The 24,845-nt window shown below is 48.9% G+C and overlaps 1 protein-coding gene across 3 annotated transcripts in view; it reads right to left on the minus strand.

Moving 5' to 3' along the window:
- sgip1a (SH3GL interacting endocytic adaptor 1a) overlaps positions 1–24,845 on the minus strand; it is a 197,606-nt gene that overhangs the window by 10,683 nt on the left and 162,078 nt on the right. The window lies entirely within an intron of this gene.

Genomic DNA, 24,845 nt, shown 5'->3' on the forward strand with positions numbered 1-24,845 from the left:
GATATGGGCAGTCTCTGTGGACTGGTGATGATACAGGAAAGTTCCTGTGGAGTGGTGATGATATGGGACAGTCTCTGTGGAGTGGTGATGATACGGGACAGTCTCTGTGGAGTGGTGATGATACGGGACAGACTGTGTGGAGTGGTGATGATATAGGACAGTCTCTGTGGAGTGGTGATGATACGGGACAGTCTCTGTGGAGTGGTGATGATACGGGACAGTCTCTGTGGAGTGGTGATGATACGGGACAGTCTCTGTGGAGTGGTGATGAAACGGGACAGTCTCTGTGGAGTGGTGATGAAACGGGACAGTCTCTGTGGAGTGGTGATGATACGGGACAGTCTCTGTGGAGTGGTGATGATACGGGACAGACTGTGTGGAGTGGTGATGATATAGGACAGTCTCTGTGGAGTGGTGATGATATGGGACAGTCTCTGTGGACTGGTGATGATACGGGAAAGTTCCTGTGGACTGGTGATGATACGGGACAGTCTCTGTGGAGTGGTGATGATACGGGACAGTCTCTGTGGAGTGGTGATGAAGCAGGACAGTCTCTGTGGAGTGGTGATGAAACGGGACAGTCTCTGTGGAGTGGTGATGATACAGGACAGTCTGTGTGGAGTGGTGATGATACGGGACAGTCTCTGTGGAGTGGTGATGAAACGGGACAGTCTCAGTGGACTGGCGATGACACGGGACAGTCTCTGTGGAGTGGTGATGATATAGGACAGGCTCTGTGGAGTGGTGATGATACAGGACAGGTTCTGTGGAGTGGCGATGATATAGGACAGTCTCTGCGGAGTGGCGATGATATAGGACAGTCTCTGTGGAGTGGTGATGATATGGGACAGTCTCTGTGGAGTGGTGATGGTATGGACAGTCTCTGTGGAGTGGTGATGATTTAGGACAGTCTCGGTGGAGTGGTGATGATTTAGAACAGTCTCTGTGGAGTGGTGATGATTTAGAACAGTCTCTGTGGAGTGGTGATGATATAGGACAGTCTCTGTGGAGTGGTGATGATATAGGACAGTCTCTGTGGAGTGGTGATGATACGGGACAGTCACTGTGGAGTGGTGATGATTTAGGACAGTCTCTGTGGAGTGGTGATGAAACGGGACAGTCTCTGTGGAGTGGTGATGATACGGGACAGTCTCTGTGGACTGGCGATGACACGGGACAGTCTCTGTGGAGTGGCGATGTAACAGGACAGTCTCTGTGGAATGGTGATGATATGGGACAATCTCTGTGGAATGGTGATGATTTAGGACAGTCTCTGTGGAGTGGTGATGATATAGGACAGGCTCTGTGGAGTGGTGATGATACGGGACAGGTTCTGTGGAGTGGCGATGATATGGGACAGTCTCTGTGGAGTGGTGATGATATGGACAGTCTCTGTGGAGTGGTGATGATTTAGGACAGTCTCTGTGGAGTGGTGATGATATAGGACAGTCTCTGTGGAGTGGTGATGATATAGGACAGTCTCTGTGGAGTGGTGATGATACGGGACAGTCTCTGTGGAGTGGTGATGATTTAGGACAGTCTCTGTGGAGTGGTGATGATATGGGCAGTCTCTGGAGTGGTGATGATACGGGACAGTCTCTGTGGAGTGGTGATGATTTAGGACAGTCTCTGTGGAATGGTGATGATATAGGACAGTCTCTGTGGAGTGGTGATGATATAGGACAGTCTCTGTGGAGTGGTGATGATATAGGACAGTCTCTGTGGAGTGGTGATGATATAGGACAGTCTCTGTGGAGTGGTGATGATATGGGCAGTCTCTGTGGACTGGTGATGATACAGGAAAGTTCCTGTGGAGTGGTGATGATATGGGACAGTCTCTGTGGAGTGGTGATGATATGGGACAGTTCCTGTGGAGTGGTGATGATATGGGACAGTTCCTGTGGAGTGGTGATGATATGGGACAGTCTCTGTGGAGTGGTTATATAGGATAGTCTCTGTGGAGTGGTGATGATATAGGACTGTGGAGTGGTGATGATACGGGACAGTCTCTGTGGAGTGGTGATGATACGGGACAGTCTCTGTGGAGTGGTGATGATATAGGACAGTCTCTGTGGAGTGGTTATATAGGACAGTCTCTGTGGAGTGGTGATGATATGGGACAGTCTCTGTGGAGTGGTTATATAGGACAGTCTCTGTGGAGTGGTGATGATATGGGACAGTCTCTGTGGAGTGGTTATACAGGACAGTCTCTGTGGAGCGGTGATGATACGGGAGTCTCTGTGGAGTGGTGATGATACGGGACAGTCTCTGTGGAGTGGTGATGATATGGGCAGTCTCTGTGGACTGGTGATGATACAGGAAAGTCTCTGTGGAGTGGTGATGATATGGACAGTCTCTGTGGAGTGGTGATGATATGGGACAGTCTCTGTGGAGTGGTGATGATACGGGACAGTCTCTGTGGAGTGGTGATGATATGGACAGTCTCTGTGGAGTGGTGATGATTTAGGACAGTCTCTGTGGAGTGGTGATGATTTAGAACAGTCTCTGTGGAGTAGTGATGATATAGGACAGTCTCTGTGGAGTGGTGATGATACGGGACAGTCTCTGTGGGGTGGTGATGATTTAGGACAGTCTCTGTGGAGTGGTGATGATATGGGCAGTCTCTGGAGTGGTGATGATACGGGACAGTCTCTGTGGAGTGGTGATGATTTAGGACAGTCTCTGTGGAATGGTGATGATATAGGACAGTCTCTGTGGAGTGGTGATGATATGGGCAGTCTCTGTGGACTGGTGATGATACAGGAAAGTTCCTGTGGAGTGGTGATGATATGGGACAGTCTCTGTGGAGTGGTGATGATACGGGACAGTCTCTGTGGAGTGGTGATGATACGGGACAGACTGTGTGGAGTGGTGATGATATAGGACAGTCTCTGTGGAGTGGTGATGATATGGGACAGTCTCTGTGGAGTGGTGATGATACGGGACAGTCTCTGTGGAGTGGTGATGATACGGGACAGTCTCTGTGGAGTGGTGATGAAACGGGACTGTCTCTGTGGAGTGGTGATGAAACGGGACAGTCTCTGTGGAGTGGTGATGATACGGGACAGTCTCTGTGGAGTGGTGATGATACGGGACAGACTGTGTGGAGTGGTGATGATATAGGACAGTCTCTGTGGAGTGGTGATGATATGGGACAGTCTCTGTGGACTGGTGATGATACGGGAAAGTTCCTGTGGACTGGTGATGATACGGGACAGTCTCTGTGGAGTGGTGATGATACGGGACAGTCTCTGTGGAGTGGTGATGAAACAGGACAGTCTCTGTGGAATGGTGATGATATGGGACAATCTCTGTGGAATGGTGATGATTTAGGACAGTCTCTGTGGAGTGGTGATGATATAGGACAGGCTCTGTGGAGTGGTGATGATACAGGACAGGTTCTGTGGAGTGGCGATGATATGGGACAGTCTCTGTGGAGTGGTGATGATATGGACAGTCTCTGTGGAGTGGTGATGATTTAGGACAGTCTCTGTGGAGTGGTGATGATATAGGACAGTCTCTGTGGAGTGGTGATGATATAGGACAGTCTCTGTGGAGTGGTGATGATACGGGACAGTCTCTGTGGAGTGGTGATGATTTAGGACAGTCTCTGTGGAGTGGTGATGATATGGGCAGTCTCTGGAGTGGTGATGATACGGGACAGTCTCTGTGGAGTGGTGATGATTTAGGACAGTCTCTGTGGAATGGTGATGATATAGGACAGTCTCTGTGGAGTGGTGATGATATGGGCAGTCTCTGTGGACTGGTGATGATACAGGAAAGTTCCTGTGGAGTGGTGATGATATGGGACAGTCTCTGTGGAGTGGTGATGATATGGGACAGTTCCTGTGGAGTGGTGATGATATGGGACAGTTCCTGTGGAGTGGTGATGATATGGGACAGTCTCTGTGGAGTGGTTATATAGGATAGTCTCTGTGGAGTGGTGATGATATAGGACTGTGGAGTGGTGATGATACGGGACAGTCTCTGTGGAGTGGTGATGATACGGGACAGTCTCTGTGGAGTGGTGATGATATAGGACAGTCTCTGTGGAGTGGTGATGATATGGGACAGTCTCTGTGGAGTGGTTATATAGGACAGTCTCTGTGGAGTGGTGATGATATGGGACAGTCTCTGTGGAGTGGTTATATAGGACAGTCTCTGTGGAGTGGTGATGATATGGGACAGTCTCTGTGGAGTGGTTATATAGGACAGTCTCTGTGGAGCGGTGATCATACGGGAGTCTCTGTGGAGTGGTGATGATACGGGACAGTCTCTGTGGAGTGGTGATGATATGGGCAGTCTCTGTGGACTGGTGATGATACAGGAAAGTCTCTGTGGAGTGGTGATGATATGGACAGTCTCTGTGGAGTGGTGATGATATGGGACAGTCTCTGTGGAGTGGTGATGATACGGGACAGTCTCTGTGGAGTGGTGATGATACGGGACAGTCTGTGTGGAGTGGTGATGATATAGGACAGGCTCTGTGGAGTGGCGATGATACAGGACAGGTTCTGTGGAGTGGCGATGATATGGGACAGTCTCTGTGGAGTGGTGATGATATGGACAGTCTCTGTGGAGTGGTGATGATTTAGGACAGTCTCTGTGGAGTGGTGATGATTTAGAACAGTCTCTGTGGAGTAGTGATGATATAGGACAGTCTCTGTGGAGTGGTGATGATACGGGACAGTCTCTGTGGGGTGGTGATGATTTAGGACAGTCTCTGTGGAGTGGTGATGATATGGGCAGTCTCTGGAGTGGTGATGATACGGGACAGTCTCTGTGGAGTGGTGATGATTTAGGACAGTCTCGGTGGAGTGGTGATGATTTAGAACAGTCTCTGTGGAGTGGTGATGATTTAGAACAGTCTCTGTGGAGTGGTGATGATATAGGACAGTCTCTGTGGAGTGGTGATGATATAGGACAGTCTCTGTGGAGTGGTGATGATACGGGACAGTCTCTGTGGAGTGGTGATGATTTAGGACAGTCTCTGTGGAGTGGTGATGAAACGGGACAGTCTCTGTGGAGTGGGGATGATACGGGACAGTCTCTGTGGACTGGCGATGACACGGGACAGTCTCTGTGGAGTGGCGATGAAACAGGACAGTCTCTGTGGAATGGTGATGATATGGGACAATCTCTGTGGAATGGTGATGATTTAGGACAGTCTCTGTGGAGTGGTGATGATATAGGACAGGCTCTGTGGAGTGGTGATGATACAGGACAGGTTCTGTGGAGTGGCGATGATATGGGACAGTCTCTGTGGAGTGGTGATGATATGGACAGTCTCTGTGGAGTGGTGATGATTTAGGACAGTCTCTGTGGAGTGGTGATGATTTAGAACAGTCTCTGTGGAGTAGTGATGATATAGGACAGTCTCTGTGGAGTGGTGATGATACGGGACAGTCTCTGTGGGGTGGTGATGATTTAGGACAGTCTCTGTGGAGTGGTGATGATATGGGCAGTCTCTGGAGTGGTGATGATACGGGACAGTCTCTGTGGAGTGGTGATGATTTAGGACAGTCTCTGTGGAATGGTGATGATATAGGACAGTCTCTGTGGAGTGGTGATGATATGGGCAGTCTCTGTGGACTGGTGATGATACAGGAAAGTTCCTGTGGAGTGGTGATGATATGGGACAGTCTCTGTGGAGTGGTGATGATACGGGACAGTCTCTGTGGAGTGGTGATGATACGGGACAGTCTCTGTGGAGTGGTGATGAAACGGGACAGTCTCTGTGGAGTGGTGATGATATGGGACAGTTCCTGTGGAGTGGTGATGATATGGGACAGTCTCTGTGGAGTGGTTATATAGGATAGTCTCTGTGGAGTGGTGATGATATAGGACTGTGGAGTGGGGATGATACGGGACAGTCTCTGTGGAGTGGTAATGATACGGGACAGTCTCTGTGGAGTGGTGATGATATAGGACAGTCTCTGTGGAGTGGTTATATAGGACAGTCTCTGTGGAGTGGTGATGATATGGGACAGTCTCTGTGGAGTGGTTATATAGGACAGTCTCTGTGGAGTGGTGATGATATGGGACAGTCTCTGTGGAGTGGTTATATAGGACAGTCTCTGTGGAGTGGTGATGATATGGGACAGTCTCTGTGGAGTGGTTATATAGGACAGTCTCTGTGGAGCGGTGATGATACGGGAGTCTCTGTGGAGTGGTGATGATACGGGACAGTCTCTGTGGAGTGGTGATGATATGGGCAGTCTCTGTGGACTGGTGATGATACAGGAAAGTCTCTGTGGAGTGGTGATGATATGGACAGTCTCTGTGGAGTGGTGATGATATGGGACAGTCTCTGTGGAGTGGTGATGATACGGGACAGTCTCTGTGGAGTGGTGATGATACGGGACAGTCTGTGTGGAGTGGTGATGATATAGGACAGGCTCTGTGGAGTGGCGATGATACAGGACAGGTTCTGTGGAGTGGCGATGATATGGGACAGTCTCTGTGGAGTGGTGATGATATGGACAGTCTCTGTGGAGTGGTGATGATTTAGGACAGTCTCTGTGGAGTGGTGATGATTTAGAACAGTCTCTGTGGAGTAGTGATGATATAGGACAGTCTCTGTGGAGTGGTGATGATACGGGACAGTCTCTGTGGGGTGGTGATGATTTAGGACAGTCTCTGTGGAGTGGTGATGATATGGGCAGTCTCTGGAGTGGTGATGATACGGGACAGTCTCTGTGGAGTGGTGATGATTTAGGACAGTCTCGGTGGAGTGGTGATGATTTAGAACAGTCTCTGTGGAGTGGTGATGATTTAGAACAGTCTCTGTGGAGTGGTGATGATATAGGACAGTCTCTGTGGAGTGGTGATGATATAGGACAGTCTCTGTGGAGTGGTGATGATACGGGACAGTCTCTGTGGAGTGGTGATGATTTAGGACAGTCTCTGTGGAGTGGTGATGAAACGGGACAGTCTCTGTGGAGTGGGGATGATACGGGACAGTCTCTGTGGACTGGCGATGACACGGGACAGTCTCTGTGGAGTGGCGATGAAACAGGACAGTCTCTGTGGAATGGTGATGATATGGGACAATCTCTGTGGAATGGTGATGATTTAGGACAGTCTCTGTGGAGTGGTGATGATATAGGACAGGCTCTGTGGAGTGGTGATGATACAGGACAGGTTCTGTGGAGTGGCGATGATATGGGACAGTCTCTGTGGAGTGGTGATGATATGGACAGTCTCTGTGGAGTGGTGATGATTTAGGACAGTCTCTGTGGAGTGGTGATGATTTAGAACAGTCTCTGTGGAGTAGTGATGATATAGGACAGTCTCTGTGGAGTGGTGATGATACGGGACAGTCTCTGTGGGGTGGTGATGATTTAGGACAGTCCCTGTGGAGTGGTGATGATATGGGCAGTCTCTGGAGTGGTGATGATACGGGACAGTCTCTGTGGAGTGGTGATGATTTAGGACAGTCTCTGTGGAATGGTGATGATATAGGACAGTCTCTGTGGAGTGGTGATGATATGGGCAGTCTCTGTGGACTGGTGATGATACAGGAAAGTTCCTGTGGAGTGGTGATGATATGGGACAGTCTCTGTGGAGTGGTGATGATACGGGACAGTCTCTGTGGAGTGGTGATGATACGGGACAGACTGTGTGGAGTGGTGATGATATAGGACAGTCTCTGTGGAGTGGTGATGATATGGGACAGTCTCTGTGGAGTGGTGATGATACGGGACAGTCTCTGTGGAGTGGTGATGATACGGGACAGTCTCTGTGGAGTGGTGATGAAACGGGACAGTCTCTGTGGAGTGGTGATGAAACGGGACAGTCTCTGTGGAGTGGTGATGATACGGGACAGTCTCTGTGGAGTGGTGATGATACGGGACAGACTGTGTGGAGTGGTGATGATATAGGACAGTCTCTGTGGAGTGGTGATGATATGGGACAGTCTCTGTGGACTGGTGATGATACGGGAAAGTTCCTGTGGACTGGTGATGATACGGGACAGTCTCTGTGGAGTGGTGATGATACGGGACAGTCTCTGTGGAGTGGTGATGAAGCAGGACAGTCTCTGTGGAGTGGTGATGAAACGGGACAGTCTCTGTGGAGTGGTGATGATACAGGACAGTCTGTGTGGAGTGGTGATGATACGGAACAGTCTCTGTGGAGTGGTGATGAAACGGGACAGTCTCAGTGGACTGGCGATGACACGGGACAGTCTCTGTGGAGTGGTGATGATATAGGACAGGCTCTGTGGAGTGGTGATGATACAGGACAGGTTCTGTGGAGTGGTGATGATATGGGCAGTCTCTGTGGACTGGTGATGATACAGGAAAGTCTCTGTGGAGTGGTGATGATATGGACAGTCTCTGTGGAGTGGTGATGATATGGGACAGTCTCTGTGGAGTGGTGATGATACGGGACAGTCTCTGTGGAGTGGTGATGATACGGGACAGTCTGTGTGGAGTGGTGATGATATAGGACAGGCTCTGTGGAGTGGCGATGATACAGGACAGGTTCTGTGGAGTGGCGATGATATGGGACAGTCTCTGTGGAGTGGTGATGATATGGACAGTCTCTGTGGAGTGGTGATGATTTAGGACAGTCTCTGTGGAGTGGTGATGATTTAGAACAGTCTCTGTGGAGTAGTGATGATATAGGACAGTCTCTGTGGAGTGGTGATGATACGGGACAGTCTCTGTGGGGTGGTGATGATTTAGGACAGTCTCTGTGGAGTGGTGATGATATGGGCAGTCTCTGGAGTGGTGATGATACGGGACAGTCTCTGTGGAGTGGTGATGATTTAGGACAGTCTCGGTGGAGTGGTGATGATTTAGAACAGTCTCTGTGGAGTGGTGATGATTTAGAACAGTCTCTGTGGAGTGGTGATGATATAGGACAGTCTCTGTGGAGTGGTGATGATATAGGACAGTCTCTGTGGAGTGGTGATGATACGGGACAGTCTCTGTGGAGTGGTGATGATTTAGGACAGTCTCTGTGGAGTGGTGATGAAACGGGACAGTCTCTGTGGAGTGGGGATGATACGGGACAGTCTCTGTGGACTGGCGATGACACGGGACAGTCTCTGTGGAGTGGCGATGAAACAGGACAGTCTCTGTGGAATGGTGATGATATGGGACAATCTCTGTGGAATGGTGATGATTTAGGACAGTCTCTGTGGAGTGGTGATGATATAGGACAGGCTCTGTGGAGTGGTGATGATACAGGACAGGTTCTGTGGAGTGGCGATGATATGGGACAGTCTCTGTGGAGTGGTGATGATATGGACAGTCTCTGTGGAGTGGTGATGATTTAGGACAGTCTCTGTGGAGTGGTGATGATTTAGAACAGTCTCTGTGGAGTAGTGATGATATAGGACAGTCTCTGTGGAGTGGTGATGATACGGGACAGTCTCTGTGGGGTGGTGATGATTTAGGACAGTCCCTGTGGAGTGGTGATGATATGGGCAGTCTCTGGAGTGGTGATGATACGGGACAGTCTCTGTGGAGTGGTGATGATTTAGGACAGTCTCTGTGGAATGGTGATGATATAGGACAGTCTCTGTGGAGTGGTGATGATATGGGCAGTCTCTGTGGACTGGTGATGATACAGGAAAGTTCCTGTGGAGTGGTGATGATATGGGACAGTCTCTGTGGAGTGGTGATGATACGGGACAGTCTCTGTGGAGTGGTGATGATACGGGACAGACTGTGTGGAGTGGTGATGATATAGGACAGTCTCTGTGGAGTGGTGATGATATGGGACAGTCTCTGTGGAGTGGTGATGATACGGGACAGTCTCTGTGGAGTGGTGATGATACGGGACAGTCTCTGTGGAGTGGTGATGAAACGGGACAGTCTCTGTGGAGTGGTGATGAAACGGGACAGTCTCTGTGGAGTGGTGATGATACGGGACAGTCTCTGTGGAGTGGTGATGATACGGGACAGACTGTGTGGAGTGGTGATGATATAGGACAGTCTCTGTGGAGTGGTGATGATATGGGACAGTCTCTGTGGACTGGTGATGATACGGGAAAGTTCCTGTGGACTGGTGATGATACGGGACAGTCTCTGTGGAGTGGTGATGATACGGGACAGTCTCTGTGGAGTGGTGATGAAGCAGGACAGTCTCTGTGGAGTGGTGATGAAACGGGACAGTCTCTGTGGAGTGGTGATGATACAGGACAGTCTGTGTGGAGTGGTGATGATACGGAACAGTCTCTGTGGAGTGGTGATGAAACGGGACAGTCTCAGTGGACTGGCGATGACACGGGACAGTCTCTGTGGAGTGGTGATGATATAGGACAGGCTCTGTGGAGTGGTGATGATACAGGACAGGTTCTGTGGAGTGGCGATGATATAGGACAGTCTCTGCGGAGTGGCGATGATATAGGACAGTCTCTGTGGAGTGGTGATGATATGGGACAGTCTCTGTGGAGTGGTGATGGTATGGACAGTCTCTGTGGAGTGGTGATGATTTAGGACAGTCTCGGTGGAGTGGTGATGATACGGGACAGTCTCTGTGGAGTGGTGATGATACGGGACAGACTGTGTGGAGTGGTGATGATATAGGACAGTCTCTGTGGAGTGGTGATGATATGGGACAGTCTCTGTGGAGTGGTGATGATACGGGACAGTCTCTGTGGAGTGGTGATGATACGGGACAGTCTCTGTGGAGTGGTGATGAAACGGGACAGTCTCTGTGGAGTGGTGATGAAACGGGACAGTCTCTGTGGAGTGGTGATGATACGGGACAGTCTCTGTGGAGTGGTGATGATACGGGACAGACTGTGTGGAGTGGTGATGATATAGGACAGTCTCTGTGGAGTGGTGATGATATGGGACAGTCTCTGTGGACTGGTGATGATACGGGAAAGTTCCTGTGGACTGGTGATGATACGGGACAGTCTCTGTGGAGTGGTGATGATACGGGACAGTCTCTGTGGAGTGGTGATGAAGCAGGACAGTCTCTGTGGAGTGGTGATGAAACGGGACAGTCTCTGTGGAGTGGTGATGATACAGGACAGTCTGTGTGGAGTGGTGATGATACGGGACAGTCTCTGTGGAGTGGTGATGAAACGGGACAGTCTCAGTGGACTGGCGATGACACGGGACAGTCTCTGTGGAGTGGTGATGATATAGGACAGGCTCTGTGGAGTGGTGATGATACAGGACAGGTTCTGTGGAGTGGCGATGATATAGGACAGTCTCTGCGGAGTGGCGATGATATAGGACAGTCTCTGTGGAGTGGTGATGATATGGGACAGTCTCTGTGGAGTGGTGATGGTATGGACAGTCTCTGTGGAGTGGTGATGATTTAGGACAGTCTCGGTGGAGTGGTGATGATTTAGAACAGTCTCTGTGGAGTGGTGATGATTTTGAAACAGTCTCTGTGGAGTGGTGATGATATAGGACAGTCTCTGTGGAGTGGTGATGATATAGGACAGTCTCTGTGGAGTGGTGATGATACGGGACAGTCTCTGTGGAGTGGTGATGATTTAGGACAGTCTCTGTGGAGTGGTGATGAAACGGGACAGTCTCTGTGGAGTGGTGATGATACGGGACAGTCTCTGTGGACTGGCGATGACACGGGACAGTCTCTGTGGAGTGGCGATGTAACAGGACAGTCTCTGTGGAATGGTGATGATATGGGACAATCTCTGTGGAATGGTGATGATTTAGGACAGTCTCTGTGGAGTGGTGATGATATAGGACAGGCTCTGTGGAGTGGTGATGATACAGGACAGGTTCTGTGGAGTGGCGATGATATGCGACAGTCTCTGTGGAGTGGTGATGATATGGACAGTCTCTGTGGAGTGGTGATGATACGGGACAGTCTCTGTGGGGTGGTGATGATTTAGGACAGTCTCTGTGGAGTGGTGATGATATGGGCAGTCTCTGGAGTGGTGATGATACGGGACAGTCTCTGTGGAGTGGTGATGATTTAGGACAGTCTCGGTGGAGTGGTGATGATTTAGAACAGTCTCTGTGGAGTGGTGATGATTTAGAACAGTCTCTGTGGAGTGGTGATGATATAGGACAGTCTCTGTGGAGTGGTGATGATATAGGACAGTCTCTGTGGAGTGGTGATGATACGGGACAGTCTCTGTGGAGTGGTGATGATTTAGGACAGTCTCTGTGGAGTGGTGATGAAACGGGACAGTCTCTGTGGAGTGGGGATGATACGGGACAGTCTCTGTGGACTGGCGATGACACGGGACAGTCTCTGTGGAGTGGCGATGAAACAGGACAGTCTCTGTGGAATGGTGATGATATGGGACAATCTCTGTGGAATGGTGATGATTTAGGACAGTCTCTGTGGAGTGGTGATGATATAGGACAGGCTCTGTGGAGTGGTGATGATACAGGACAGGTTCTGTGGAGTGGCGATGATATGGGACAGTCTCTGTGGAGTGGTGATGATATGGACAGTCTCTGTGGAGTGGTGATGATTTAGGACAGTCTCTGTGGAGTGGTGATGATTTAGAACAGTCTCTGTGGAGTAGTGATGATATAGGACAGTCTCTGTGGAGTGGTGATGATACGGGACAGTCTCTGTGGGGTGGTGATGATTTAGGACAGTCTCTGTGGAGTGGTGATGATATGGGCAGTCTCTGGAGTGGTGATGATACGGGACAGTCTCTGTGGAGTGGTGATGATTTAGGACAGTCTCTGTGGAATGGTGATGATATAGGACAGTCTCTGTGGAGTGGTGATGATATGGGCAGTCTCTGTGGACTGGTGATGATACAGGAAAGTTCCTGTGGAGTGGTGATGATATGGGACAGTCTCTGTGGAGTGGTGATGATACGGGACAGTCTCTGTGGAGTGGTGATGATACGGGACAGACTGTGTGGAGTGGTGATGATATAGGACAGTCTCTGTGGAGTGGTGATGATATGGGACAGTCTCTGTGGAGTGGTGATGATACGGGACAGTCTCTGTGGAGTGGTGATGATACGGGACAGTCTCTGTGGAGTGGTGATGAAACGGGACAGTCTCTGTGGAGTGGTGATGAAACGGGACAGTCTCTGTGGAGTGGTGATGATACGGGACAGTCTCTGTGGAGTGGTGATGATACGGGACAGACTGTGTGGAGTGGTGATGATATAGGACAGTCTCTGTGGAGTGGTGATGATATGGGACAGTCTCTGTGGACTGGTGATGATACGGGAAAGTTCCTGTGGACTGGTGATGATACGGGACAGTCTCTGTGGAGTGGTGATGATACGGGACAGTCTCTGTGGAGTGGTGATGAAGCAGGACAGTCTCTGTGGAGTGGTGATGAAACGGGACAGTCTCTGTGGAGTGGTGATGATACAGGACAGTCTGTGTGGAGTGGTGATGATACGGAACAGTCTCTGTGGAGTGGTGATGAAACGGGACAGTCTCAGTGGACTGGCGATGACACGGGACAGTCTCTGTGGAGTGGTGATGATATAGGACAGGCTCTGTGGAGTGGTGATGATACAGGACAGGTTCTGTGGAGTGGCGATGATATAGGACAGTCTCTGCGGAGTGGCGATGATATGGGACAGTCTCTGTGGAGTGGTGATGGTATGGACAGTCTCTGTGGAGTGGTGATGATTTAGGACAGTCTCGGTGGAGTGGTGATGATACGGGACAGTCTCTGTGGAGTGGTGATGATACGGGACAGACTGTGTGGAGTGGTGATGATATAGGACAGTCTCTGTGGAGTGGTGATGATATGGGACAGTCTCTGTGGAGTGGTGATGATACGGGACAGTCTCTGTGGAGTGGTGATGATACGGGACAGTCTCTGTGGAGTGGTGATGAAACGGGACAGTCTCTGTGGAGTGGTGATGAAACGGGACAGTCTCTGTGGAGTGGTGATGATACGGGACAGTCTCTGTGGAGTGGTGATGATACGGGACAGACTGTGTGGAGTGGTGATGATATAGGACAGTCTCTGTGGAGTGGTGATGATATGGGACAGTCTCTGTGGACTGGTGATGATACGGGAAAGTTCCTGTGGACTGGTGATGATACGGGACAGTCTCTGTGGAGTGGTGATGATACGGGACAGTCTCTGTGGAGTGGTGATGAAGCAGGACAGTCTCTGTGGAGTGGTGATGAAACGGGACAGTCTCTGTGGAGTGGTGATGATACAGGACAGTCTGTGTGGAGTGGTGATGATACGGGACAGTCTCTGTGGAGTGGTGATGAAACGGGACTGTCTCAGTGGACTGGCGATGACACGGGACAGTCTCTGTGGAGTGGTGATGATATAGGACAGGCTCTGTGGAGTGGTGATGATACAGGACAGGTTCTGTGGAGTGGCGATGATATAGGACAGTCTCTGCGGAGTGGCGATGATATAGGACAGTCTCTGTGGAGTGGTGATGATATGGGACAGTCTCTGTGGAGTGGTGATGGTATGGACAGTCTCTGTGGAGTGGTGATGATTTAGGACAGTCTCGGTGGAGTGGTGATGATTTAGAACAGTCTCTGTGGAGTGGTGATGATTTTGAAACAGTCTCTGTGGAGTGGTGATGATATAGGACAGTCTCTGTGGAGTGGTGATGATATAGGACAGTCTCTGTGGAGTGGTGATGATACGGGACAGTCTCTGTGGAGTGGTGATGATTTAGGACAGTCTCTGTGGAGTGGTGATGAAACGGGACAGTCTCTGTGGAGTGGTGATGATACGGGACAGTCTCTGTGGACTGGCGATGACACGGGACAGTCTCTGTGGAGTGGCGATGTAACAGGACAGTCTCTGTGGAATGGTGATGATATGGGACAATCTCTGTGGAATGGTGATGATTTAGGACAGTCTCTGTGGAGTGGTGATGATATAGGACAGGCTCTGTGGAGTGGTGATGATACAGGACAGGTTCTGTGGAGTGGCGATGATATGGGACAGTCTCTGTGGAGTGGTGATGATATGGACAGTCTCTGTGGAGTGGTGATGATTTAGGACAGTCTCTGTGGAGTGGTGATGATATAGGACAGTCTCTGTGGAGTGGTGATGATATAGGACAGTCTCTGTGGAGTGGTGATGATACGGGACAGTCTCTGTGGAGTGGTGATGATTTAGGACAGTCTCTGTGGAGTGGTGATGATATGGGCAGTCTCTGGAGTGGTGATGATACGGGACAGTCTCTGTGGAGTGGTGATGATTTAGGACAGTCTCTGTGGAATGGTGATGATATAGGACAGTCTCTGTGGAGTGGTGATGATATGGGCAGTCTCTGTGGACTGGTGATGATACAGGAAAGTTCCTGTGGAGTGGTGATGATATGGGACAGTCTCTGTGGAGTGGTGATGATATGGGACAGTTCCTGTGGAGTGGTGATGATATGCGACAGTTCCTGTGGAGTGGTGATGATATGGGACAGTCTCTGTGGAGTGGTTATATAGGATAGTCTCTGTGGAGTGGTGATGATATAGGACAGTCTCTGTGGAGTGGTTATATAGGACAGTCTCTGTGGAGTGGTGATGATATGGGACAGTCTCTGTGGAGTGGTTATATAGGACAGTCTCTGTGGAGTGGTGATGATATGGGACAGTCTCTGTGGAGTGGTTATATAGGACAGTCTCTGTGGAGCGGTGATGATACGGGAGTCTCTGTGGAGTGGTGATGATACGGGACAGTCTCTGTGGAGTGGTGATGATATGGGCAGTCTCTGTGGACTGGTGATGATACAGGAAAGTCTCTGTGGAGTGGTGATGATATGGACAGTCTCTGTGGAGTGGTGATGATATGGGACAGTCTCTGTGGAGTGGTGATGATACGGGACAGTCTCTGTGGAGTGGTGATGATACGGGACAGTCTGTGTGGAGTGGTGATGATATAGGACAGTCTCTGTGGAGTGGTGATGATATGGGACAGTCTCTGTGGACTGGTGATGATACGGGAAAGTTCCTGTGGAGTGGTGATGATACGGGACAGTCTCTGTGGAGTGGTGATGATATAGCACAGTCTATGTGGAGTGGTGATGATACGGGACAGTCTGTGTGGAGTGGTGATGATATAGGACAGTCTCTGTGGAGTGGTGATGATATGGGACAGTCTCTGTGGAGTGGTGATGATACGGGACAGTCTCCGTGGAGTGGTGATGATCTAGGACAGTCTCTGTGGAATGGTGATGATATGGGACAATCTCTGTGGAGTGGTGATGATATGGGACAGTCTGTGAGGAGTGGTGATGATATGGGACAGTCTCTGTGGAGTGGTGATGATACGGGACAGTCTGTGCGGAGTGGTGATGATACGGGACAGTCTCTGTGGAGTGGTGATGATACGGGACAGTCTGTGTGGAGTGGTGATGATATAGGACAGTCTCTGTGGAGTGGTGATGATATGGGACAGTCTCTGTGGACTGGTGATGATACGGGAAAGTTCCTGTGGAGTGGTGATGATACGGGACAGTCTCTGTGGAGTGGTGATGATACGGGACAGTCTCTGTGGAGTGGTGATGATATGGGACAGTGGTGATGAAACGGGACAGTCTCTGTGGAGTGGTGATGAAACGGGACAGTCTGTGGAGTGGTGATGATATAGGACAGTCTCTGTGGAATGGTGATGATATGGGATAATCTCTGTGGAATGGTGATGATTTAGGACAGTCTCTGTGGAGTGGTGATGATATAGGACAGGCTCTGTGGAGTGGTGATGATACAGTACAGGTTCTGTGGAGTGGCGATGGTATAGGACAGTCACTGTGGAGTGGCGATGATATAGGACAGTCTCTGTGGAGTGGTGATGATATGGGACAGTCTCTGTGGAGTGGTGATGATATGGACAGTCTCTGTGGAGTGGTGATGATTTAGGACAGTCTCTGTGGAGTAGTGATGATATAGGACAGTCTCTGTGGAGTGGTGATGATACGGGACAGTCTCTGTGGAGTGGTGATGATTTAGGACAGTCTCTGTGGAATGGTGATGATATAGGACAGTCTCTGTGGAGTGGTGATGATATGGGCAGTCTCTGTGGACTGGTGATGATACAGGAAAGTTCCTGTGGAGTGGTGATGATATGGGACAGTCTCTGTGGAGTGGTGATGATACGGGACAGTCTGTGTGGAGTGGTGATGATATAGGACAGTCTCTGTGGAGTGGTGATGATATAGGACAGTCTCTGTGGAGTGCTGATGATACGGGACAGTCTCTGTGGAGTGGTGATGATACGGGACAGTCTCTGTGGAGTGGTGATGAAACGGGACAGTCTCTGTGGAGTGGTGATGATACGGGACAGTCCCTGTGGAGTGGTGATGATACGGGACAGACTGTGTGGAGTGGTGATGATATAGGACAGTCTCTGTGGAGTGGTGATGATATGGGACAGTCTCTGTGGACTGGTGATGATACGGGAAAGTTCCTGTGGACTGGTGATGATACGGGACAGTCTCTGTGGAGTGGTGATGATACGGGACAGTCTCTGTGGAGTGGTGATGAAGCGGGACAGTCTCTGTGGAGTGGTGATGAAACGGGACAGTCTCTGTGGAGTGGTGATGATACAGGACAGTCTGTGTGGAGTGGTGATGATACGGGACAGTCTCTGTGGAGTGGTGATGAAACGGGACAGTCTCAGTGGACTGGCGATGACACGGGACAGTCTCTGTGGAGTGGTGATGATATAGGACAGGCTCTGTGGAGTGGTGATGATACAGGACAGGTTCTGTGGAGTGGCGATGATATAGGACAGTCTCTGCGGAGTGGCGATGATATAGGACAGTCTCTGTGGAGTGGTGATGATATGGGACAGTCTCTGTGGAGTGGTGATGGTATGGACGGTCTCTGTGGTGTGGTGATGATTTAGGACAGTCTCGGTGGAGTGGTGATGATTTAGAACAGTCTCTGTGGAGTGGTGATGATTTAGAACAGTCTCTGTGGAGTGGTGATGATATAGGACAGTCTCTGTGGAGTGGTGATGATATAGGACAGTCTCTGTGGAGTGGTGATGATACGGGACAGTCTCTGTGGAGTGGTGATGATTTAGGACAGTCTCTGTGGAGTGGTGATGAAACGGGACAGTGTCTGTGGAGTGGTGATGATACGGGACAGTCTCTGTGGACTGGCGATGACACGGGACAGTCTCTGTGGAGTGGCGATGAAACAGGACAGTCTCTGTGGAATGGTGATGATATGGGACAATCTCTGTGGAATGGTGATGATTTAGGACAGTCTCTGTGGAGTGGTGATGATATAGGACAGGCTCTGTGGAGTGGTGATGATACAGGACAGGTTCTGTGGAGTGGCGATGATATGGGACAGTCTCTGTGGAGTGGTGAAGATATGGACAGTCTCAGTGGAGTGGTGATGATTTAGGACCGTCTCTGTGGAGTGGTGATGAAACGGGACAGTCTCTGTGGAGTGGTGATGATACGGGACAGTCTCTGTGGACTGGCGATGAAACAGGACAGTCTCTGTGGACTGGCGATGAAACAGGACAGTCTCTGTGGAATGGTGATGATATGGGACAATCTCTGTGGAATGGTGATGATTTAGGACAGTCTCTGTGGAGTGGTGATGATATAGGACAGGCTCTGTGGAGTGGTGATGATACAGGACAGGTTCTGTGGAGTGGCGATGATATGGGACAGTCTCTGTGGAGTGGTGATGATATGGACAGTCTCTGTGGAGTGGTGATGATTTAGGACAGTCTCTGTGGAGTGGTGATGATATAGGACAGTCTCTGTGGAGTGGTGATGATATAGGACAGTCTCTGTGGAGTGGTGATGATACGGGACAGTCTCTGTGGAGTGGTGATGATTTAGGACAGTCTCTGTGGAGTGGTGATGATATGGGCAGTCTCTGGAGTGGTGATGATACGGGACAGTCTCTGTGGAGTGGTGATGATTTAGGACAGTCTCTGTGGAATGGTGATGATATAGGACAGTCTCTGTGGAGTGGTGATGATATGGGCAGTCTCTGTGGACTGGTGATGATACAGGAAAGTTCCTGTGGAGTGGTGATGATATGGGACAGTCTCTGTGGAGTGGTGATGATATGGGACAGTTCCTGTGGAGTGGTGATGATATGGGACAGTTCCTGTGGAGTGGTGATGATATGGGACAGTCTCTGTGGAGTGGTTATATAGGATAGTCTCTGTGGAGTGGTGATGATATAGGACTGTGGAGTGGTGATGATACGGGACAGTCTCTGTGGAGTGGTGATGATACGGGACAGTCTCTGTGGAGTGGTGATGATATAGGACAGTCTCTGTGGAGTGGTTATATAGGACAGTCTCTGTGGAGTGGTGATGATATGGGACAGTCTCTGTGGAGTGGTTATATAGGACAGTCTCTGTGGAGCGGTGATGATACGGGAGTCTCTGTGGAGTGGTGATGATACGGGACAGTCTCTGTGGAGTGGTGATGATATGGGCAGTCTCTGTGGACTGGTGATGATACAGGAAAGTCTCTGTGGAGTGGTGATGATATGGACAGTCTCTGTGGAGTGGTGATGATATGGGACAGTCTCTGTGGAGTGGTGATGATACGGGACAGTCTCTGTGGAGTGGTGATGATACGGGACAGTCTGTGTGGAGTGGTGATGATATAGGACAGTCTCTGTGGAGTGGTGATGATATGGGACAGTCTCTGTGGACTGGTGATGATACGGGAAAGTTCCTGTGGAGTGGTGATGATACGGGACAGTCTCTGTGGAGTTGTGATGATATAGGACAGTCTCTGTGGAGTGGTGATGATACGGGACAGTCTGTGTGGAGTGGTGATGATATAGGACAGTCTCTGTGGAGTGGTGATGATATGGGACAGTCTCTGTGGAGTGGTGATGATACGGGACAGTCTCCGTGGAGTGGTGATGATCTAGGACAGTCTCTGTGGAATGGTGATGATATGGGACAATCTCTGTGGAGTGGTGATGATATGGGACAGTCTGTGAGGAGTGGTGATGATATGGGACAGTCTCTGTGGAGTGGTGATGATACGGGACAGTCTGTGTGGAGTGGTGATGATACGGGACAGTCTCTGTGGAGTGGTGATGATACGGGACAGTCTGTGTGGAGTGGTGATGATATAGGACAGTCTCTGTGGAGTGGTGATGATATGGGACAGTCTCTGTGGACTGGTGATGATACGGGAAAGTTCCTGTGGAGTGGTGATGATACGGGACAGTCTCTGTGGAGTGGTGATGATACGGGACAGTCTCTGTGGAGTGGTGATGATATGGGACAGTGGTGATGAAACGGGACAGTCTCTGTGGAGTGGTGATGAAACGGGACAGTCTGTGGAGTGGTGATGATATAGGACAGTCTCTGTGGAATGGTGATGATATGGGATAATCTCTGTGGAATGGTGATGATTTAGGACAGTCTCTGTGGAGTGGTGATGATATAGGACAGGCTCTGTGGAGTGGTGATGATACAGGACAGGTTCTGTGGAGTGGCGATGGTATAGGACAGTCTCTGTGGAGTGGCGATGATATAGGACAGTCTCTGTGGAGTGGTGATGATATGGGACAGTCTCTGTGGAGTGGTGATGATATGGACAGTCTCTGTGGAGTGGTGATGATTTAGGACAGTCTCTGTGGCGTAGTGATGATATAGGACAGTCTCTGTGGAGTGGTGATGATACGGGACAGTCTCTGTGGAGTGGTGATGATTTAGGACAGTCTCTGTGGAATGGTGATGATATAGGACAGTCTCTGTGGAGTGGTGATGATACGGGCAGTCTCTGTGGAGTGGTGATGATACAGGAAAGTTCCTGTGGAGTGGTGATGATATGGGACAGTCTCTGTGGAGTGGTGATGATATGGGACAGTTCCTGTGGAGTGGTGATGATATGGGACAGTCTCTGTGGAGTGGTTATATAGGACAGTCTCTGTGGAGTGATGATGATATGGGACAGTCTCTGTGGAGTGGTTATATAGGACAGTCTCTGTGGAGTGGTGATGATATGGGCAGTCTCTGTGGAGTGGTGATGATACGGGACAGTCTCTGTGGAGTGGTGATGATACGGGACAGTCTCTGTGGAGTGGTGATGATACGGGACAGTCTCTGTGGAGTGGTGATGATATGGGCAGTCTCTGTGGACTGGTGATGATACAGGAAAGTTCCTGTGGAGTGGTGATGATTTAGGACAGTCTCTGTGGAGTGGTGATGATATGGGCCAGTCTCTGTGGAGTGGTGATGATACGGGACAGTCTCTGTGGAGTGGTGATGATATGGGCAGTCTCTGTGGACTGGTGATGATACAGGAAAGTTCCTGTGGAGTGGTGATGATTTAGGACAGTCTCTGTGGAGTGGTGATGATATGGGACAGTCTCTGTGGAGTGGTGATGAAACGGGACAGTCTCTGTGGACTGGTGATGATACGGGACAGTCTCTGTGGAGTGGTGATGATACGGGACAGTCTCTGTGGAGTGGTGATGATATAGGTCATTTCCTATGGAGTGATAATGATATAGGACAGTCCCTATGGAGTGTCTCTGCTGCCTTTGGTGATGTGTTGGGAAGGCAGGCCCATTAATTGCCGAAACAACACTACATTGTTGGTATTCCAGCACAAAGGACAAGTTTGTAGGTATCCTGTTCTAGGCAGTGTTTCTCGGTCCGACTTGTTGTGAACAAGTCTACAACAAGCCCTATTATAAAGTATTACGGGGATCTTGAAGCAGCCAGGGTCAACGAAATCCACAGATTCACCACACTCTGGTCAAAGAAATTCCTCATCTCCATTTTGTAAGGAGCACCCCCTCTATTCTGAAGCTGTGTCTTCTGGTCTTATTCCCCCACCATAGGAAACATCCTCTCCGCATCCACTTTATTGAGGCCTTTTAACATTTGATAGGTATTAATGAGGTTATCCCTTGTTTTCCTGAATTCCAGTGAGCAGAGGCCTAGAGCCATAAAATGTTCCTCAAATGATAAGCCTTTCAATCACAGAATCATTTTCATGAATCTCCTTTAAAGCCTCTCCAATGTCAGTATATCCTTTCTTAGATATGGGGCACAAAACTGCTCAAAGTACTCAGTGCTTTATAAAGTGTCAACATTACCTCCTTGATTTTATATACTATAGACAGAGTAACAAATGAGCATGAAAGAGTAAATAGGAACAGATAATGTAATCCTTGATCTACCAATAATCATTCCAGAAATATGAACATTAAACACCAAAGGTAACAATCCAGGCCTTACACAACAAATACAGAAATGCTAATTGTTTTCTCAAAAACTAGCTGCCACACATTAATTTCAGAAGCAATCACGTCTCACTCTTCTGATACAGGAATCTGCACGTAATTCCACGCTATCCATCCACAGCTGGGTTTCGATGGATCAAAGATATCTAATATAGCTAAAAATATGTAAGTAAAATAATTAGATGTTATTGATAAAATTATTATATTATGTATGAGGTTTTGGTGTACTGGGAGGCACATGATAAAGTAGGCCAAAGTATGCATGGTTTCCTTCAGGGGAAATCTTTCCTGATAAATCTGTTGGAAGTCTTTGTGGGAATAACAGGCACGATAGACAAAGGGGAGTCAGTGGATGTCGTTTAGTTGGATTTTCAGAAGGCTTTTGACAAGATGCCACATATAAGGATGTTGAACAGGTTAAGAGGTCATGATATTATGGAAAAGATACCAGCAAGGATGGATGATTGGCTGACTGGAAGGAGGCAATGAGTGGGAATAAAGGGAGCCTGTTCCAGTTGGCTGCCGATGACTAGTTGTGTTCTGTAGGTGTTGGTATTGGGACCAGTTCTTTTCACGTAATATTTCAATGATATGGATGATGGAATTGATGGCTTTGTGTCCACATTTGTGGATGATGTGAAGATAGCTCAAGGCCAACTAGTGTTTAGGAAACAGAGTCTGCAGAAGGACTTAGACAGATTAGGAGAATGGGCAAAGAAGTGGCAGAATGGAATATAGTGTAGCGAAGTGTATGATCATGCACTTCAGCAGAAGGGATAAAGGCGTCGACTATTTTCTAAATGGGGAGAAAATTCAAAAATCAGAGGTGCAAAGGGACTTGGGAGTCCTTGTGCAGGATTCCATAAAGGTTAACTTGAAGGCTGAGTCGGTGTTGAGGAAGTCAAATGAAATGTTAACATCGTTTTGAGAAGACTAGAATGTAGGAGCAAGGATGTAATGCTGAGGCTTTATAAGACATTGGTCAGACCACACGGAGTATTGTGAACAGTTCTGGATTCATTATCTGATTAAAGATGTACTGGCACTGGAGGGGATCCAGAGGAGGTCCACATGAATGATCCCAGGAATGAAAAGGTTAACTTAAGAAAAATATTTGATGGCTGTGGGCCTGTACTCACTGGAGCTTAGAAGAATGAGGAGGGATTTATTGAAACCTATTTAATATTGAAAGACCTGGATAGAGTGGATATGGAGAGGATGTTTCATGTACTGGGTAATTTTAGGACCAGAGGGCACAGCCTCAGAATTGAGGAATGTCCATTCAGAACAGAGATGAAGAGGAATTTCTTACCAGACAGTAGTGGATCTGTAGAATGCATTGCCATGGATATCTATGGAGGCCAAATCATTGAGTATATTTCAAGTAGAGGTTGGTAGGTTCTTGATTAGTCAGTGCATCAAAGGGTATGGGGAGAAGGCAGGCGAGTGGTGTTGTGAAGGATTAATCAGCCATGATAAAATGGTGGAGCAGACTCGATGGATCAAATGACCTAATTTTGCTCCTGTGTTTTATGGTCGAAAATTAACTGAACATTATGTATATTCATTATGTATATTTAACACTATATTAATACATGTAAATCAACAAAAAATAAAGCAAATGAAACAATCCTCTCACCTTTTTAAGTGAAGGATGGCCTGCTGATTCAAGTGAAGAGGCTAGCGAGCATTTCCGGCCTCCCCAGCTCAGTGCATTGCTGACTCAATCCTGGACACATTCATGAACCCAGTGGCAGCACAAAGGGTCAGAGACATTGCTACCTGACCTCCAACGCCACAGCACACAGGCTTGCAGGCCCTGAGCAGGCTGATGTCCACAAGGCATCACACGAGATTCTGCAAGTGCTGGAGATCTTAAGCAACACACACAAAATGCTGGAGGGACTCAGCAAGTTTGGCAGCATCAATTGTTTGGGCAGAGACCAGTGAAGAACAAAGGATCCTGATGAAGGGTCTTTACACACTTTGTGTGTGCTGCTGACCAGTTGTTGCCACCAGCCAGACAGCCAGCTGTCAGAATAATCCTGCTTAATAATTACTTTCCTTGGGTACTCCAGCATTTAGCTGCCTTGAAAGGCATAGTGAGGCAATGAACTTATAGTCAATGACTCACGGATTTTGTACCAAGGGCCATATTTAATTCCCTTGTGATGCAGACCTTTTGTGGCAGATGTTGACCCTGAATGCCAAGGGACAGGTAACCTCTCCAGTTCCCTGTGATCTCCTATAGCACGTGCTCTGATAACATTTCAGTAGTCACCAACTGGAAAAAAAACAGTGTCTTTTCTGCCAGGGTAGAATTACTCCCCAAGTTATTGGAGCCAATATCTCCATAGGTTATTACAGACTCGAGGATGAATCCAGAAAGCTCTCACATATTCAAAGTTGTGGCTCAAGTGTAGGCCGGAGATGCTGCTTATAGTGAATCTTTTGAAAGTGGCACACACAAAATGCTGGAGGTATTCAGCAGGTCAGGCTGCAACTATGGAAATGAATAAACAGTCGATGTTTTGGGCTGAGACCCTTCATCAGGCCCACACATGAAGAGGCAAGATGCCAGAATATGAAGGTTGTGGGAGGGGAAGGAGTACAAGCTTGAAGGTGATAGGTAAAGCTGGGAGGAGGTAAGAAGCTGGGAAGTGATAGGTGGAAAAGGTAAAGAACTGGAGAAGAAGGAATCTGATTGGAGAGGAAATTGGACCATGGAAAAAGGGAAGGAGG

This window comes from Hypanus sabinus, chromosome 11, assembly GCF_030144855.1.
Source record: "Hypanus sabinus isolate sHypSab1 chromosome 11, sHypSab1.hap1, whole genome shotgun sequence".
NCBI lineage: Eukaryota > Metazoa > Chordata > Chondrichthyes > Myliobatiformes > Dasyatidae > Hypanus > Hypanus sabinus.